General features: G+C 47.3%; 1 protein-coding gene across 33 annotated transcripts in view; it reads left to right on the plus strand.

The window, feature by feature from the left end:
• The window catches only part of EXTL3 (exostosin like glycosyltransferase 3), a 151846-nt gene that overhangs the window by 19382 nt on the left and 112447 nt on the right, over nt 1–20017 (plus strand). For 3 of the 33 annotated variants that reach the window (XM_068936785.1, XM_068936781.1, XM_068936790.1), the window contains exon 1: nt 2455–2577. The exons of 9 other annotated variants lie outside the window; for them this stretch is intronic. The gene's annotated coding sequence lies outside the window, so the exon portion shown is untranslated. Of the gene's footprint in view, nt 1–2372; nt 2578–2711; nt 3010–12018; nt 12883–20017 lie in introns of those variants that run through there. 21 more of the 33 variants (XM_068936780.1, XM_068936777.1, XM_068936793.1 and 18 more) reach the window with 17 other exon arrangements.

Genomic DNA, 20017 nt, shown 5'->3' on the forward strand with positions numbered 1-20017 from the left:
CTTCCCTCCTTCTTATTCTTGCTGGAAATCTCCCTTTACCCTTACCTCCTCGGCAGCCCCAAGCACCCGCCTTTCCCCAAACCTCCTACCGCTGTTTCGGCTGCTGGCTGGAAATGCAGCACATGCAGTAGTTGGCTGGGAACGATGCACCAGCTGGCTGGTTCGCTGGTGTAGCTGGTGAAATAGAAAAGGCAAGATATGAACTTCTCCCACTTTGTGGATGTCTCCTTGCATTACGTCTGCATGCTTCCACATAGTAGGTGAGAAGCTAATATATTTAGGCCTCTACCCCTCTGTCAGATGTGATTAAAAGTTGCCATGGAGTTTCAAAGCCATCAACAAGACTGGCACTCTGCAGTCAGTTGGCACTGTGCAGTATGGCTCGTTTCCCTTGGGAAACCAGGCTAAGAAGCAGTTAGAAAGAGTAAAAGGCTTCTCCTGGGCTGGAAAAGCACTTGGGCAACTGTTCTGCCCAAGTTCTTTTTAGTTTGTTTAAACTCCTATTATTCATCATAGGTCTCTGCCTACCAGGATCCATTTCTGAGGTAAAAAGCTGCATGCGTGTTCTTGGTTATAATGTTATCAACAGACACCCAGATAGCAGAGAGGGTAGAAAATGAGAATATTTGGATATGATAATATTTCTGTTCAGATAGGCAGCTGAGCAGTGGATTTTTGGTTTTTGGAAGGCGAACAGAAAACTCCCTTCTTATACTGCTCTCTTGTTACGTTAGAAGAAGAAAGGTAAGCGTACAAGGGGGATTATATCTGAAACTACCTTCATCAATATCATGTGTAATAGCCTTGACGGAGCTTTCTGAAAGAAAGACTTGCCACCCTGGCTGCCGTTCCTGAAAGCTTGTTTTCTTTTGGGAGTTGGGAGAAGAGTTGTTCTCTTGACTCGTGCCTTGAAGCACAGTTCTCCATTTCTGTTTCTCCCCCAGCGAGGTCTTGAAAGGCATTTATTGTCTCCTCGCTCCCTCCAGCAAACCTCCGTGCAGAGCAGCGCGGAGCGAGCATAACTTTATGCCGCGGCAGAAGAGGAAGTAGGGCTATGCGCGCTAGGACAACACACGGGTGGGTGAGCTCGATAATTGGGATGTTAGTTTCGTCTTTACGCTGTGCAATGCAGTAGGACCCTGTCCTTGTTTTGTTTTTGGGTTTTTTTTTTTGTTTTTTCCTGGAAAAACGTGAAGTAGTATTTCTGAGAACCTTTGAACCTGCAGTACCCCTTCCTACCCATCGGTACAGCGTGTTCCCTGCTTGTGGGATCCTATTTGGTATTTAACAAATGGTAGACCTGGCATTTCCCCCTCCCCTCCCCCACTGTTTTTTCATCTCGGTTTAAAAGTTAGTTTCTCCTCACCTACTCTACGCGTGTGTAAATGGCTGTTAAAAAGTGCGGAGTGGTGGAAAAGTGGTTTCTTGCAGTTTTAAAGTGCTCATGTTTTATTAAAACTGAGATTCCTGGAGCTTTGAGGCCAGAGACATACTGCAGTTGCCACCTTTCTCCACTCCTGTAGAGGTAGAGCCTTCTTTCTTTCCTGTGAAATTCTCCAGTCTCCCGAAATTTGTCAGTATGTGGGTTTTGGGGTGACGTTTGATTCCTGTAGATATGAATGCCTTTCAAAGGGCCCCTAAATACATATCCAAATATACGGTTAAACTGCATAAAGCAATATGATAAAAATGATTGAATCTGTTTCACTTGGCTTTGTTGCAAGAAAACAGCTGGAACAATTACTCACATTTTGTTTTCATCCTCCCCCCCCCCCCCTTTTTTTTTGCCTCAGTTGCCATCTTTTGCATGGTTTGTTTGGTGCTTATCACCCTGCGTTTTACGTAGCTGCTGTGACTTGACAACATTAAACCGCTGCACACCACTGCAGTTATTTCAACTTATTTTGTCCTCCTCCAGGACGAGTGCTAATTTGTTACGCTAACGCAAACCATCCAGGTTTAAGTCTTAATCTAACTCTGCAGCGAAAACCAATCTCTGGGGGCGTTTTAGTGGCTGTAAGGCGGGCCTGCAGCCAGCATCCGCCTATCTTTGTGTCTGCTGGCCAGAGTACGGCTGTTTTTCATAACCTCCTCTTGCCAGGAGGTGCCTGGCCATCCCTCCAGCAGATCTGTGACAACTTTGGCCAGTCCTCGCTGCGGTTGGACCCACGTTGGGCCGGTGGCTGAGCTCCACGCAGCCCGGCTGCTGCCCGAGGGCCCGTGCCGGGCACTGAGGGGGCAGCGGCTCCACCGTGAGGCGAAGGGGGGAGGGGCGGCCGAGCACGTGCCCGCCCTTGGGCGGGAAACGCGCCTCCCCCAATGGGCATGCGCAGTGGTTGGCGGTTCCCCCCCCCCAGCCTCGGCGTTGGGGGGAGAGGGGCAGGCGCAACTGCTCCGCCTCCGCCACCATTTAAAGGGCCAGAGCTCCGTTTCGGTTTGTCGCCTCCCTTCCTCTCGCTTCCGAGTGCGTGGGGGAGCTGGGAGAGCGCCGGGTGTTAACCCGGCGAGCCCTCGGGAGCTTTCGGAGCCCCCTTTTTTGGGAGACGGAGCAGAGCTGGGGAGCTTCGGCTATTCTCGGTAGTTTCCGGAGTGAAGACGCCCCTTCGGGTTTCTGGTTCCCCGCCTCGCCGCCCGTTCGGCAAGCTCCGCCGCCCGTTCGGCAATTTCCGCCGCCCTTCGGCTCCGGCCGTTAAGTTCCGCCGCCTCTTCGGCAACTTCCGCCAGCTCGGTCGGAGATGGCCGAAGACGTGAGAGATCCAGCGGTTTAGGTGGAGAAGACCGGCCGGCTTCTCGGAACAAACCAACTGCGTTCGGACGCGCGGGGGGGGGGGGGAGCGGGGAAGGGCGAGCGGCGGGGGAAGACAAGGCAGCGGCTATGGCTCCCCCCCCAGCCGCTCACGCACGGCGGCGCAGCGGGCGCCGGGACCGCGGCTCCGCCAGGAGGGTGAAGTGAGGGCGCCAAGAGGTACGGCGGCGGACCGTACCACGTTCGGGGGGCGGCGCGCGGCGGTAGGACTCCCTCCCCCCCCCTCCTCCCCCGGGGGGAAGCCCATGGGGCTGGGTGCGTGGCAGGAGTGGTACAGTCCGGGGGAAGCTCCCCCCTCCCTTCCTCCCTCCTCTGAGGCGGGGGGAGGGGGAGGCCGTGGCTCAGCCCGCCCCGGGCGCCGCTGAGGGGCGGCGGGGGGGGGGGGCAGGGGGTCCCTCAGGGTTGGGGGCGCTGGGGGGGGGTCCCACAGGGTTAGGGACACGAGGGGGGTTTCCACAGCGTTAGGGGCGCTGGGGGGGGGGTCGCACAGGATATGGGGTGCTGGGGGGGGGTCGCACAAGGCTGGGGACCCTCATGGTGAGGGAGGTGGGAGGGCGGCGATGGCGCCTGTGGAGGGGCTGCAGCCTTCCCGCCTGCCCCCCTTTCCCTCTCTCCGGCCCGTCTAACTCTGCGAGGGGCCGGGAGGCTCCCAGGCCCCCTCGTCCCGTCACCCCGGTCCGGCTTCGGCGGACGTCGCCCGCCCCGTGGCGAACGCCATCTCGCCGTGCCCCCGGCTCTGAGGCCGGTTTCGGCACGCGGTTACGAGGCCTGGCGCCCGGTCCGGCTTCGGCGGGCGCTGACAGCGCCGACCCTGCCGTGCTGCGTTACCACGTCGCTTGTGTTGTCCGGCGGCTTGGAGACCTGACAAAATCCTCGCGCCTCCTGTTTTCCTGCAGCAGCGCGTTCCCCCTGGTCGCTGCCCGCTCGCTGTTGCTGCCTGGGTTTTGTGTTGTGAGATGCTGAGGACAGCAGTGACAAGTCTGTCTCTTCTGGGCTACTCAGCCTTTTTTGTGTGCTTTTATTACACTCTCGTGAATTGTTTTCTAAGGTTCATATTTTTTCCCCTCCTAAAGATTTTTTTTTCTCCCCTGTTTTCCCAGCTGTTCTCCCCACACGAGCTCTCTTCTTATTCAAACATGTAGGGATCTTTGCTCGATGAAAAATTTCACTAGTGTGGGGCTAACACGTTGCTGCTGACCGCCTAACACCTCACTATGCTAATCTTAAACTAAACAATTTGGAGCCTGGAGGGGTTCGAAATGGTTAAAATGGTATTAAGGATTTGCAAAGATGGTGCAAAACAAAACATCCTCTTTAGATATGCTGTTCTGTTGCCGTGCATGTTAAAATCCAAACGCCGAGTGTCTCATTGACTAGTTACTGGTCTCTGGTTGCATGTGTATGCATCTGATAAAACGTGCGTGTTGATGTCCTGATACCATAGCTCGGCTTGAAAATTTCTGGGTTTCAGTGTTGCAAGTCTAGTATCTGTATAAAGAAGCTCAAATAACTTTGTTTCCTGAAAGTGGTGTCATGTGCAGTTGATTGTTCTCCAGATATTCATGTTTTCATGAAGAAATCTGTATGTATAAGCACCTCAAAGACTGAAGTCTAGCATCGCCATCACGAACGTATTTTGCTCAGTTTTTCTGTTGTATTTTACATAGTATGGTTCTTAGAACAAGGGGTGTGTTTTGTGTGTCGTCAGGCTTTATTAAGTCATGACTAATCCTAAACTAGTTTCTATGTGAAGGTAACATCAGTAATGAACCACGGTCTGGTTATGTAGGGTTGGGGAGAGGAGAGTGTTCTTCCCCCCACAAAATCCCTTAACCTCACGTTTGGGGAGTCCTCTTGTTACATGCCACTCTATCTACATTCATATATCTATATGCTTTGTGGTGTCTCTTCTCTTCCGATTTTCGTTTCAGAAAGTAGAGTTTGCGTTGTTAAGAAATGCTGGAACGGGGGTAGTTGACTGTCTGCATTTGAGCACGTTACAGCCAAATTCTTCTGGCAGCTCAACTACGGTACAGACAGTCCTTGAACTTCTTGATGTCTTATTGGAGAAGAAAAGTCCAAATAGTTTTCTGAAATGCTCTAATTTTGCAAGTGGAGAACATGAGATCTGATGTTCATTGCACGCGAGGATGGGTTTTGGCAGTTGTCAAGTCAGAGCAGAAGCAGCAAGTACACACGAAAAAAATCCAAATGATTTCTTTGAATTGCCTCCATTTAGGCTATTTCTCAACAATATCTAGCAAAGTAGGAGGGCTGTTTGTGTGCTGTTAGGATGGGATGGGAAAGATCATCATATTCCCTAGAATACTTGTGGCATGGATCTCTGGGGCTGCTCAGAGGAGTTCAACACTGTTGAGGCGTTCCCAGGGCTCGCTCACCGTTGTGCCGGCAGAGACCATCTTGAGTTTGCTCTCCACGGCTCTGTCTTGAAATGCCATCAGCTTCAGTTGGTAGAATCGATCTTTTTTCCTCCTGGCTGTGTGTATTTGTTCTTCCCCCCACTCCCCCCCCCAATCTCTGCTGCCTGATTCTCTCCTTGTTGCTTGACTCCTATTGCCTCTCCCAGTTCTCTTGCCTGTTTTCCCATGCTATTCCTCTCTCTTCCCACAGTAATGACCTCAGCGGGGTGGGAAATGCAGCTAGCCACATGCGCCAGTTGTTTGAAGCCAAGATCACAGCATTCAAATGTGAATTGGTTCCCAGTCCAGAGGCAATTTTTCTGTTTTGGAAACCCCACAGAAACACAGAACTGGAAAGGACCTCCTGATCGTTGAATCCTATCTCCTCATCAGCTGGATAGGTTTTTCCAGTGATTGCTGTCTTTTTTTCCTCTACCAGTGATCTGTTCTGTCTAAATACCCCTCTCTGGGGCAGGAACTGCTTGTGAGCGTTTTGAAACGGTTCCTAGCTCTGGGGTTTTGATCCAGGCTGGGTTTTTTTTTTACTGCAATTGTTAAAAAGATCCTAGCCCAAATTGGGATTTCTGTGTCCTAACCCGTGCAGCAAACAAAATATATGGGACTTTTGCTTATTTTCTTATGGAAAAGACAAGTACCTGTGTATACGTAGATGTGCCATTTCAGTACAGATAAGCATAACTCTGCTAGTATGCAGCTGTGTAGTAGGGGTAGCATTTGCATGAGCTTTGGGGAACACAGCTGGGACTTTCAGTGGTCTGATATAACCCATGCTCCTCTAGGGTGTGCCAGCTGAGCGGAAGCTAGTATGAAGCTAGTATGCTTACAGTGCTGTGGTTTCAATTTGGCCATATGCTCATGAGCAAAGAGCCCAAAGCCGCCTTAGAGAAGGCTTTAAAGTACTGTTTACTGGTGATTGTGGTGGTTGAGTTTGGCTCCTGCAGCTTAGATAGCTGTTTGTCAGATGCAAATAAGGTGGGTGTTGGTGGATGTTGCCTGAGAAGAGGTGCAAAGCCAATTTGAGGTTTCAGGGTTTTGTTGGGAAGGATAAAGACAGAAGCATGTACAGCGCCAGGGCTTGCAGCTAAATCGATCCCTGGATTGCCTGGGCGATCCCTGGATTGCCTGGGCGTAGGAAGCCTTGAGTGCTGGCCAACCAGGTAAATTGATGTTATTATGCAGCAGTTGCAGGGCCAGTTTTGAAGTGCAAATTGAAATCCCATTTTTTTGAAATCATTGTTATTAGTTAATTGATGTCTGTTGCCAGCAAGAGCAGTTTAGAGGACTGACTAATCTATCGCAAATGGATTTGAAAGGACGTTTTGTAGCTTACGCCTAATACTTGACTTGCTGGACATTACCTACACGATTATAGTAATTTTATGGCAAGTTCCAATATCTTTATTTTTTTAAATTTAGCATTTGTTTGCTGAGGAAGTTTAAGATGTCCAGTGTTTTATATAACGTGTACATAGGTGGGCTCTGCTCCCTCTGCTGGTGTCTGCTCCTGTTAGTTCGTGGTGACTAGCAGTCCGATTTCTCAGGGCTACGCTGACATAATAACACTACAAAGTGACCTGTCCCTCGTTGATTAAAGCAAGTGAAATAAGGAAAATTGAGCCTCATAAATTAAGCAAATTAGTCTTTTATGTTTGTAAGGGGAGAGGGAATCCTAAAACCCCAAACCAACAGGTAATCTGTAGCCACTTATGGATGCAAAGAAGGTTTTTTGAAAGGTGCATGTTTAAATTAGTGTCAGAATTTCTGCCCTTAAAATCAGTTTCTTAAATGGTTGGGGGTCTTATTGCATAGGAAATGGAGGATAATATTTGCTGTGCCTCTCCCCCAGCACCATGAATTTTGGTGCATTTAGAAAACTATGTCATGTCATTTTTCTACAGATGCAAATGACTTCCTGAGAGTAGTCTCATGCATGGGATTAACCCATGAATGCAGAAAAGACCTTTCAGGTTTCTTCTAATACAAAAATGCTATTAACACTTCTATTTCACACTGTACAGGTAACTTTTTTTTCCCTCTTTCTCTGCATAATTTCTGGCTAGTTAGCCTTTTATCTACCCTTTTTCACAGAATACCTTGAGTATTTTGAATCACAAAAGAAAGTATCTTCTTACCTGACTTACTGCTTAGGGCCACTGCTTAGTGCAGGGAGCTAGAGGTTCATTTCCATTCTTGTTGCATTTTGCTACGGATGCCACTGTGCTTTCCTAAGGTGTTATTCTGACACCTGACTGTGTAGGATGGACCTTCTTACTGTTTTATGCTAGCCTTTTTGTGTTACCGCATTGCTGAGCTATGTGGTCATCTCAAATCTGTGCCAGTATATTGGTCATCTATGAATTGATGTGAAAGTGAATTATTTTTATTTGAAAGCTATAATGTCATTGAAAACCAATAAAATATTCTGTGTATGCGTTGCCTTACTTAGGGGACACTTTAACAGGTTGTGTCAGAAGCACATACTTTCTGACTCCAGTCAAAGAGATGATAAGTTCGAGCTTGGCAACTTACTGGGACAATTGGTTCCTCTGCTTCTGTAAAGACCATACAAATAAATCCATTGTCATGCTCCACTGCGTTGTCCCGTTGAGATGTCTTGATATGAAGATATGCCTTTCTTTTCTCTGTCCCTTTATGTGCCTGTTCACCGTCTTGTGGGTCCAGATCTGAAAGTGATGGAACGAAGTATGTCTCTGAACGTGGGAAGACTTCCCTGCGTTTCCCCTCGCCTTGATTAATGCCTCTGCATCATACGTAACACAGGCATGTGTTGGGCTGAAATTTGTACATGTCTTTTAGTGTTGCTGTTATGGGCATGAGGAAGTAGTTATACTGCAGGTCTGTTCTGTGTAGGCACTTAGTGGAAGTGCTGTGTTCTGGATTGTGTTGGTTTGAGTGGCGCGTATGCTGTGGAGTGCTGCTGACATGCAGATGAATCCTGGAAAAGGTTGGCATGAACACGCTGGAGCTTGTGACAAGAAGAGCTGCCAAACAAGTGGGGAGCCTCAGAGTTGAAAGTAGAGCCTAAATATATGTGCAGTGGTTTCACAGCCTCTGCTCTGTTTGAGCCTCTGCCTGGTGTGTTTCTTCTAAGGGATCCATAAAGTCTAAGCAAAGCAGGCCCGAATTTGCTCTTGGGAGGCTTTGTGTCTGCTGGGAAACTTGTGAGGGTCTGCCAATCATCAAGAGGCTTTCAGCCTTCTTTCTAGGTGGAGTAGTAACATCAAAGACCTGATGTCTAACCAGCAGGTGGGCAGGCAGAAAGGGCACTATGATCCCATCTTCCTCATTCAGAGGTAACTTGTTGGCCAGAGACAACACACAATACAAGAGTCCATTGACTACCAGGAACGCATTGTACATCTACTGATATATGTCAGTGAACAGGCTAACGTCATCCTCGGATTGTTAGTAAAGATAGCAGCCCCATAGCAGCTGATTTAAAAAAAAAAAAAAAAAAAAAAGTGGGAGGAGTCATTTTTTAGGTAAGATATTTCTTTCCTTAAGGTCTTCGCAGGAGAGATGCCTGGTACTTGTAAATGAATCGGCCGCCTACCTTGTGTACCTTCATTTTAATGTGGAGACTGAGGAGGAGTCAGTGATGGGGAAACCAGCCAGAGGTGGATGCATTGGAAAGTTGCCACTAATTACTGTGGTGTCTGACAGTTAGCTGTTGTTAAGCCTTCCCTTGCAAGTTGTCAACTGTGAATCAAGAAACAGAACTAAGGGCCTAGAGAAAAATAAGAGTGGGCCCTGTAATGGCTTTGTGAAGAAGTCCTTAGGTGGTTGTTATGTTGCTGGTCTTTAAAAGCAGAACGTAGATGTGCTTGTGACAGAGTATGTTAGTAATGGAGCAGGCAAGATTTGATGCACCCACAAGCTCTTTTAGTCTATCAATGATGGGCTGTGCCATGCCCTAGAAATTTTTTAGGCCCCTTGTCTGTAAAATAGGTTTTATGCTACCTTATTTCACAGGAAAGCTGTGAATTGGTAACGTCTGCTAAGTGCTCCTATCACAAAGTAAATATGTTATTGCTGATGTTCATCTTAACATGGTTAACAGAAGTTTAGATTTAATGAAAATAATAATAATAAAAAGATTCCAAGAAATCATACTGCTGGTTTCTCACATTTGCTTCCAGGGCCTTCTGATTTTGTTTTTACTTTGTGGCAGTATGAATAATACTAAGCCGTTTGCAAGTGTTCTCAGGGGTGTAGTTAGTCAAGAGTAAAAATTGAGCTGGAGTAGGCAGGTACCTCAAAGCTTTTGTACAGAAGCTAAAAATTTTGGTGTGTTTTTTTTTTTTTTTTTCAGGAACCAGTCCTACCTTTTCTTTGGAAATGACTTTTACGTTACCAGGACAATGATGATCTTAGTTAGAAAGGCCAAGTTCTGCAATTATTTCTTCCTTGTCAAAGGATATGTCAGCAAAGATGATGTTTTTGTCTGAGTTGACTGTCTCTTTGAGCGTGCGCTTCTGAGAGCGTTCCTTCGGCAGCTGGGTCCAAAGCATCTTCCGGAGCAGTTTATACAAGTACGACCCAGGCTCTGCACTGACTTGCATCCCTGTATAATTCCATTGCCTCGGAAAGGACTGACATGTAATCTCTAAACGGATCTCAAGTCTGTTTTAATATGCATCTCTGATGCATAATACATGCGCAGACACGGAGATCCTTTTGGTTACCACTGAAAGCAGCTATATCTGGGATAGAAAGTGGCAGCTGCTTGACAAATGTAATAGAGTAGCTTTTATAAAAAGAACCAAAGTGAATTTCCTCTTCTTAAAACTGATTAAAGCAAAAGCAGCATTGCAGATATTTCTTGCAAGCTTAATGCTGCTTTTCAGGGACGTCTGACTTGGGTGTTTCGCTGTGCCTGTACCTATTCTTAGCCTGCTTACCCGAGACTGTTGCGTGTGTGTGGAGGGAATGGTGTGTTAAGTCTTGGCTCTGTGCGTATGATTTGTGTGCTTCTGGGAGCCTTTTGGGGAGGGAGGGGATTATATATCTGAGGTCTTCTATTAGCTCCCTCTGCTTCCACGCACGCTTTTGTTACTGCTAGTTCACTGTCCTGAATATCTTAAGGTAAGATCTTTCTGTTGAGCCTAACCTGGCTCTCCTAAGATGTGAACTAACAGTGGAAACGTGAGCATTTCGTTTTCGTTAACCTTGGGAAGCGCTGACAGTGCCCAGGGAGGAGACCCATTCACTTGGCAGGGAGCAAGGAGCGTCTCTGTATTTTGACGCTTTGACCCAGCTCTGGTACCTCTCCAGAGCAGAGGCAAAACCAAATTTTGCTGCCAAGGCTGTGAAGGCTGTAGGCTCCGGCCCTCTTTTATCCTTACTGCAAATCTAGAGTCTCTGTTCAGGGCCAGCAAGGGTAATTTAGCAGAGCTGTGGGTCTTATTATAAATGAGCACGCTGAACGGACAAGAACGGTTCAGTGTTGTGGGTGACTATGGAGGTCACTAGAGTAGGATGCTCATTTTTCAGCTCCTGCATGCTGCTGGGTGAAACTGAGGTTTGTGCTGACACACGCAGTTCCTGTTAACGGGGACTGGAGTTGTGCTGAAAGAAGAAAATGCCCCATTTTGAAGACTGCTTGGCAGTGAGACAGCTCAAAAGGCACGTGGTATTGGTAGAAATCTTTTGAGACTTGAGCGCTTCTTTTATTGTGCAACTTTTTGTTCGGAGGCCTTCTCACTAGGACTTCTGCTCTTCTATTATGAGCAGTGAAATTCACAATCTCCATTATTTCCCATACATGGCAAGGAATGTCTTCATTCTGGCCCAAGTTTAGCTGCAGATGAGATCTGTTTTGGGAACTGCATTGTGCAAAAAGAGAGGGGGAGGAGGAGGAAACAAACAGTTGTGTAGCCTAGTCACTTTGAAATGCCATTTTAATGGTTCCCTGCTATTCATGTCCTAATTATTTAACTGGCGATGTGATCTCTGGGATCGTGATTCTTTCCAAGTAATAACTAGAGCTGTAAAGATATCTTGTTAAAGGGGGGAAAAAATGAGCATATGTTGCTTTCAGTATTGCATTTTAGTAATTGTTTGCAATGACCTTTTGGAATCTGAGTGAAAATTTGTTTGCTTGGCTTTCTGCCGGGAGTTCAGCTCCTGGCTATCTCCATAGAAAACAGAACTGAGATTTAGTTTTTTTTAATTACGTTCTGACAGTAAAGCCTATTACTCTACGTGCGTTACAGTTCTGGGCTTAGCAAAAGTGAAAGCTGTCTTTAATAGGACTTCCACAGATACAGTTTTCTAGGAAAAAAAAAAAAAAAGCCAGAATTGCTCATCCTTGGTGTTACTTAAATTTTCTTTTATTCTGAGGAGAAAATTCTCATTGTATTCTTGAATGACTAAAGGCATAGTAAAATGGCTGTGATTTTTATTTTATTAAAAAAAAAAAACAACTTAACACCTTGACAAATTGTGATGTGACTAGCTTGTAGAAAGTTACCAGGTTTGGAAAGGTAACCGAAGTGGCTGAAAATTCACCTTTGAATACACATATACCAAAGAAAGCTCGGTGAAACAAGTATCGAAGAGCAGGTGCTGCAAAACCGAAAAGGGGAAATAAGCCCCCAAAATGACCGGCCAAGCTGGAAAGAGAGAGCAGGCACTGAAAATATCCCCAGCAGCTCGGTTTGCAGCTGATCCTTCCCTTCCTCAGTCTGGTCCGTTAAGGCAGCGTGGTATCTAGGCATATTAAAATATCTGAGTTATTTGTATGGAGAGGAAGACTCGCATGAGACCCAGCCACACATCTCCCTAGATCCCCGTTCGACCGGAGCAGGTTGAGCAGCAGCGTGGGTGACTTCAGCCCACAGGTCACACCGGCTTTATTCTGCAGACCATAACCTTGAAAAAGTGGGCTTTTCACCCCTGAATCTGAATGGAGCAACCCAGAGGCGCGCTGCCTTTCCTGCTCAGTGCTAGATAAGATCTTCCACTGTTTGAACTTGCAAAGCTGCTTAGGTAGGTGCCTCCCTGCTTGCAGGGCTCCTGCAAAGAGTTTGATCCACCCCTTCGTTTTGTTGCGGCTGTTTAGGAATGAATGATGTTCCTCAAACTGTGAACACGAGAGTAGTTCACTTTTTTCTTTTTCTTTTTTTCCTTCCTCCTAAAGCAAGCAGATGATGTAATGCCCAAGCCCTTTGTTTTAACAGTGGCTAATTGACGTCGAGATAAACCAGGGTTAAATCTGTCAGGCTTTCAAACTCCCGGAGTCAGCGCAGCTTTGTTCTCCGCACTTTCAAATGCACGATACCTGTGTGTGCCCGCACCTCGGCAATGGGTCTGGGGGCTGCGACCCATGAGCCAGGCGGGACAGGTAGGCGTTGAACTCGCAATGTGGCCGTTCGCTTACCGGAGCGGTAATTTATGTCGCTGCCTGGCCCTAGTGTGTGGTATGTTAGTTTCCACAGAAGAGACAGGAACTTTCAGCTCTCCGCCGTGGCGAAATTTGGTTGAAACGGCCATTGACCTCACAAATTCCTGAGAGCAGAGCGGAGAGGCGGCGGAAGAGATACTGCGAGTACACGTGTTGTTTTCCAAATGAAACGGGCTAAAAAGCAGCACAGCAAGTCAAATCTGTAACAGGTAACGCTGGCTCTGTTTTGACTTTCTTCTCAGGCGTTCTTCATACTGGCTTTGTCTCCTTTTCCCTTTTTGTTAGGGCGGTGGGTTTGCTTGCTGTTGGTTTGCTAGGTGTTTGGGGCCCCCTTCCCCAGACAGTTATGTACAAAACAAGGAACATGTAGTTTTCACACGTGTAACTTTGGTTTTTGTGAGAAGGGTTTGCTGCTTTTGGCATCTCTGACCTGTGCAATGCTTTATATCTGCTGACAGGAGGGGGCTTAACTGTGGCGAGCTCTGTAAGAGGGTGGTTTGTATCAACGCTTTTTTTTTTTTTTTAATTTTTTTCCCCATGCGATGCTATGCTCTTTGGGATTTTTCGCTGACTTGTTCCTTTAATCTTGAATTTTGGCACCATTTCCCAGAACTCATGTAGGCGAAGGACTGTGGCAACTAGCGGGATGAACTAGTACCACACACAACAGGGTTAGAGAGATCAGAAGCATATAGTCATGTACAAAACAAGAAACGCTTAGTTTTCACACATGTAACTGCTTTTTGTGAGTGGGATTTACTGCTTTTGGCAGCTCTGACCTGTGCATCTGCCTCTGATCGTGGAGGAGGAGATAAGATGCTGCTGTGAAAAATTGAAGTGGCAGTTAAAGGCGTTGCTTCTATTTTGTTTAGCATTTTTATATTGAAAAAGGAAAAAAAAAAAAGTTGATCTTCTAACTTGGAGCAGCTTGATAGGAAAGTTGACACAATCTGGAGTAAACCTATTTCTTTGCTCTGTCGTTAACCAGCTTGGCATGTTGGGTGGTTTCAGCAGCTCTTCCTCTCCACTGTGCTGGCACCAAGCGGCAAAGGAGCAGGGAGGGTTGGACTAGATGATCTCCAGAGGTCCCTTCCAACCTCAACCATCCTGTGATTCTGTGAGGCGGTTGCGCTGACCCTGCGTTTGGTCTGGAGATGTTGCTCTGGAAAACAGTCACTTTGGGAGAAATCACATCTGCGAAGAGACGTTGCTGACTCACAGCGTCGATATCTGCCGGGGATATGCTTGTCTTAAACAACTGGATTTCAGAGGCTTATAAAAATTGCAGAAGGGGGTGGGATGCTGGAAGACTGTCCAGCAGTTGACAATTTCTTTTTTTTTTTTTTCCTATTTCCTGATGAAAACCAAGGGTAGAAGTTGTAGGACAGTCTCACTTTATGATGGAGCTGTGCCTAGTCCATTCTGGGTTTTGGGGGGGGGGTTTTATTCTTCACACTCCTCCTACTGACTTGACTTTCTTTTCTTTTTATCACCTTCCCCCTCTTTGGCCTTATTTTCACATAAACCCTGTTTCTCAAAATTTCCCAGTTCTCTGCCAGCTCTGGAGCAGCCGTGAAGATAGCAGAAAACATCAGCTGCTGTTAAGATCTGCTCAGGGATGCATGGTTTGGCCATGGTGACTGGGTGTACCCGGAGCTCCTCTTACGGATTGAACTGCCCTGTAGCCGGTAGCAATAGGATGAGTTGAGAAACCATGGACTAGTGCGGACAGCAGGCCTTTTGTCTGATTGCCTTAGCAACGCTGCTCGTCTGAAAGATGAGATGTTCTCGCTCACCACCAAAGAGTTAGCGCTAGCTGCAGTGCGGTCTCGGGAAGGCTGGTATTTCCCACCAAGCAGGCCTGGTTTGGAGAACTGCTTTCGGGATGCACTGATCTTTTCCCGGACCTTGGGTTAAATTCTTTCCCTGACCTCCTTTTTTGATAAGAGGTCTCCAGCGAAGAAGTCTGCGGTTATATAGTTGCGAGCGTTTGTCCCCCAAATCCAAACCAGCGTGTCTGTTGTCTCATCCTCTGCTATGCCTGCTTGTGTGGGCACAATCCACGGAATTTAAGTAAATTGCGGTCCTTCCTAAATATCTGTCAAATATTGATAGTCGATGGGGTGGACAAAGTTGAAATTAATGGTGTAGTTCTAGTTTGTTTGGACCATGCATATGGGTAGTTTCATTGCAGAGGAAATGAAGATATTAACTTCACCGCTCCTCAAGGGGAAGAAAGCAGAGTCCAGGGCTTATAATGGCAGTAATAAAAGGCTTGTTGGAGAAATGGGGGGGGGGTTGTTTATAAATGCGTTGTTTGAAGGTAATAAAAACCCTTATCTCTCTAATGAGTGAGGTCTTAAGACAGAATTGAAGAGACATTGTTAATTTTGTGCTATTACAGATGTCTTGAAATGATCTCCCGGGCTCTGGTCCGCTGCCATACCCCTGGGATAATCTTTCTTAATCCGTTGCAAATGAGATCCAAAAAATGAGACAATCTGGCTGAGGTTTCAGCATAGATCAGCAGACGCAGTGCTGGTATCTGCTGGCATCATTTGTTCCATAGAAGCTTTACCCTGTGCAGGGATGAAGAAATTTTAAAAACGGGCAGTGGCATCTCTTCCTTTGGGTTAGGATAACGCTGATAGCCCCATGTGTTTTGGGATACTTCCGCAAAATGACAAAGCGCTAATGCTTGCGGACTAAGACATGCAGATGCGAAGGGGTGTCCTAAGTTGACCAACTCGTCAGAATGAGCTGAGCAGAGCTGGTGGCAGAGCTGGAGCTAAAACTTGCAACTTCTCCTGTGTTTCAGAGCTACCATGCAGCCTTTCCTTCACGCTCCTGGAAAGTTTGGTTTTTGCAGCTGAGGGTTTTGTTGCTGGCATGAATGACCCTTGCCGTAAAACGAGTAAAGGTGCAGCTTTGTCACCAATGCCGCTTGAGCGACTGCAGGAATCTCACTGCTGGTACTGTGAATCTGGTGGAAGCTTACGTAAATTCTGAACTTATTTTTTTTTTTTTAAGATGCGAAAAAGAGACGGCCTTTTGTTGCAGATTGTATACAGGCAATACCATCTTGATTGTAGCTTTTAGCTTCTTGGAAGCTTTATGCCTACAACTGATCAGTTCTTAGCTGATCTTCAGTAGCCCAGAGAGCAAACGTAACACAGCACATTCATTATGTGATTGAAACATTTAACATATTACTGTGAAGGGCACTGATGGCAATGAAGACTCAGTATAGTACAATCCTGAATCTTTCCAAGACGTTATCTATAACCACTCTCTTCTGAGAGTGACGTCTTTTAAAGGTAACGGACATAACTTACACTCGGCACATCTTTCTGAGGGGCAGTTTTGGATCCCTGGTGGTGAATACATACCTGTTGCACCATACCTCAAAGTTACAGGTGTATTTGATTTTGTTGTTCGTAGGCACTCTGATAGGCAGGCAGGAAGGGTAGAGTGGCACAGAAGTCTTAACTTAACCTTGCTGTTCTTACTTGATTTAAGTAATTTGCAGAATTGTGTAACAAAACCTCTTTGATCTTATTTCTGTTAAGATTATAGCACTCTACTAAGATCATAGCAACCTAAGAACTATTAGTAATGCTGAAGGGCATTTTTGCTCCTATATGTGTAGGAGTGAATTACTTATTGTGTAACCTGATTTGGAAAGGTAACGGCGGAAAGGCTGCTCCGTAACGAGGTGGGCTGTGACTTGCCTTCCCCTGAACCGCAAAATGTAGTGTCATTTGGCAAACGGTCTCAGGATTGCGGTGAATCTCTCAAACCATGTGCGTTTAACAGGTGCATGAGTGGTGGTGCGCGACTGTTGCCTGCTGGAGGGCCCTGAATGGGGTAGGATATATAAATGACCTGTTTGCCAGTAGTTTTAGCATCTGGCTAGGGTTAGTTGTTCAGCCAGCTGATGCCCGGTTCCTTCTTATAATGCTATATCTTTAAGCAATGGTTACGTGCCTGGAAGCTGAGGAGCATTTCGGACTCTGGCCTTGCAAATACCGCTTGTTAACTGAAGTTACGCTGACTGTCAGGGCTGCCTTTTAAACACTTCTGCTGTCTATCCTCCAAACCATCTATTAAAGCCTCCCTGCCTTCTCCTTGATTGCAGCTAAAGCACTGCCTGCAGTCGGCCTCTGGCGCCCGCCCTGTTAGTCGGAGACAGAGGTTCATCCGCCAAGCGGCGGCTGCTGGCACACACCTTTGTCACCTGTAGCTGCTCCTCTTGCCGTGACGGGCTCTTCCCTCATCGTGCTGAGAGCTTTTCCAATTTGAAGTGAACATCGAAGGGGCTGGATTCGTTGTTTGGTGTCGGGAGGAAACTCTTTGCCGGTGCGTGCGCTTCAGCCAGCTGCAGAGGTTTGACAGCTTTGGCTGTCTTGATCAGACAGACCTCCAGATCATCTGGCGAGTCTCTTGATGATGAGGGTGGGAAACAATGTGCTTTGATTTGGAGATGTGCTCCTGTGAGGTCTCTGGCAGTACCTGCATATATTTGGCATCCTTAATTTCCAAATTTTGGGCAGAGCATGCAATTGCTTACACTTACAACGTGCACAACCATTGTGCAGACAGTGGAGATCCTGGCCAAGTTAAAGGACTTGACATGATGTAGTCCTTCGTGTTTGCTTAGTGACAGAAGAGTCTTTGAAGTTTACAGTAAAAAAAGACGATAAGAGAGGGTATTGCTACAGCTCTAATTTTACGGGGAGTGCTGAAAAAGGGGAAAGGATGAAGCAGTTTGTTCCAGGCTGTATAGGAGTTCATATAGATGTGTATGTATCTATACACACGTGGAGACAGTATGGTCTTGTCTCAGAGTTTGGTACTGTACTGGGATTTCCTTAATCTGTTCCACGCTTTATCTGCAAGTCCTGATCTCCTCCTGCCTGCTTCGTCTTCAGAATTACTGTAAAGCCTGAAAACACTAGGAAAAATGAGGCGGAGCATCCAGACAGAAGGCCTCTGGGGTTTCTTTTGAATAATATCCTCTAAATGCCTTTTCCTCTTCTCCCTTAGGTAGTGGTAGGCAACCTGGAAACCCTTTTCCTGTGTCTGTACAGTGGAGAGGGGAAAGGGGTGCGGCGTGCATGCATTTCTCACCTCCATAGCTCGTGGCAGCTGCCCTGGTAAGGGTGCACCAGTAGCAGTGATAGAAATATTTGTAAAGGATGTTGAAGGTGTGTGTGTGTGTTTGTGGGTTTTTTTTCTCCTCTCCTTTGAGTACATATGCTCTTTTGGTGAGAGACTGACTGGCAGATATGCAGAGGATTAGCAAATGGTTTCGCAACCCCCTAAAGTTGTCAGAAGCTGAAAAAAGGTCTCTCTGTCCTGGCTGTGTGGTAGACCAGATTGGGAACTGATTGGATTGAATCTAAGGTGTTTTTTGTTTGCTGGGCTAGTTCTAACCTCAGTTTGCTGGGCAGACGCACCACGCTCCTGCTGAATAAGGAAGAGGAGGAGAGCAGAGGTGACCCGGAGGTAGGAGTACTCCTGAAGGCAGTGCGGGCTTACGTTGGCTTGAAGTGGTAATGAACTGATGGAGTTAGCTTCTTTGCTGTTTAAGGTGAGGATGGTATTTGAGAGGGAGACACTTTGGTTGGGATTTTTTTATAGAGATGTAGCTAAGCTGTTTCCTTCCCCCCCACCCCCCCCCACCCCACCCCAATGGTGAGGTTTGCTTTTATAGCCAGTGCAGAAAAAACCAGGTGTTTTTAAAGCAGAATTCATCTTGTCCTAAGTAGACATCTTGAACCAATCAAGTGTCACGTGCCCTGGAAGTGTCTGCTGCTTTTGCTAGCTATAGAGAGCTGAGTCAGGTAGCTTAGATGTAATGTCCGCATTGCTTACGTCTAGAATTGGGTGGCTTGAATTGGGTGGCCCCCCCCTTGGGGCTCAGTGGGTTGGCAGAGTAGGACCAGCGGGGCTGTTGCTGAAGAGAGAGAAAAACGTTCAGAAGTGGAATGGCCCCGAAGAGGGAAAACCGAAAGGCTAGGGTGGTTGTGGCCAACCATGACATCTCACGCACTGAAAACTGCCTTATTCAAGGCAAAGCCTTGGGTGCTGGTTAACTTGGGAGACTGTATGAGGTCTTCTTAGTGGCATCTTTCCCCCTCTCAGAAGAGGGAAGAGATGATGTGACCTCTGGACAAGGTTCCACCATCGGGTTTGAAGGATGTTTCTCTTGCATGCTGGCCGTTTTAATGAGAGTCACCATGTGCCCTAACTGAAGGTGCTACAAATAGCTACAGAGAAAGGTGGAGGGCTTTTTTCACCTCTCCTGGCTCTGATAGGACTGGCCATTTCTTTAGCTGGGATCCATTCACGCGGGAACGTGCAGCTCGATGGGGAGACGTACTGGCAGCAAGCTCCAAGGGGGACTTAATGCACCAGCAAGCGGGAGAGCGAGGTTAAGTAAAGGGGCTTTTCCCACCGCTTCTCCTATCTGTGGTCAGATGTGCGTAGCTGGAGGAAATTGCACCAAAGAACTTTTCGTTGTAACTCTCCAACTTGAGCCTAGATTGTACAAAGCAAACCCTCCAAGCCTGTGAAGGGGGTTTTGTGGAGAAATAAAGCTCGTTGTCCGCTGCGGTGTTCAGACCCTTGGGAAATCGTGACCGTTGTTTGGGCTATTATCGCTTAATGAAAGCTTCGCTTCTCCTCATTCAGCGTCCTGCAAATCTGCTTCTGTGCTCTTAAAAATAACCCAGCGTGAGCCACCACGATTGGGAGCATTCGCAGAGGAAATTCTTCAGCAGTTTAAAACAAAGTGAGGTTGGGAGGGGGAAGCGCTTGAAGCGCTTTTACTTGTCAGCGAAGAGCGGTTGCGCTGGAGTCTGGTTTCGGCTATCTGGAGGAAGCGCGGCGGGGCGAGAGCCCCGTGCTCCTGTTTGCCGGCAGCCTCGGAGGGGGCTCGGGGCCGGCGCGAGCCCAGTGGGGAGCCAGGCCTCGCACCGACTGCCGCGAGCGTGTCCTCCTGGGACAGACGAAACGGTGCAGCTCTCCCGGAGGAGTATTTTTGGATGGTCGTATTCTCTGGTGTGCGCTGATGGGGTTGGCCCGTTGTGTCCTCGATGTCAAAGGGAGAAAGGAGTTTTCCAGGGTTTTCTTTCTACCTATTTGTAATGGAGGCTGCTCCAGGAAAGTTAACTCATGTGAGCTGGAAGTGAGCCTTAGACCAAAGGATATGGAGTGTTTTGGGTGCTGCTGCGTTGGGGTGCAGGTTCAGCACTGGCTTCTGGGTGCTGCCTCAGGGCAGATATTGGCGCAGGACGCGATGGGAATATCTGCGTTGCTTATTTCTTACGTTCTGGCTCT

The sequence above is a fragment of the Struthio camelus genome, chromosome 3 (genome assembly GCF_040807025.1).
Source record: "Struthio camelus isolate bStrCam1 chromosome 3, bStrCam1.hap1, whole genome shotgun sequence".
Taxonomy (NCBI): domain Eukaryota; kingdom Metazoa; phylum Chordata; class Aves; order Struthioniformes; family Struthionidae; genus Struthio; species Struthio camelus.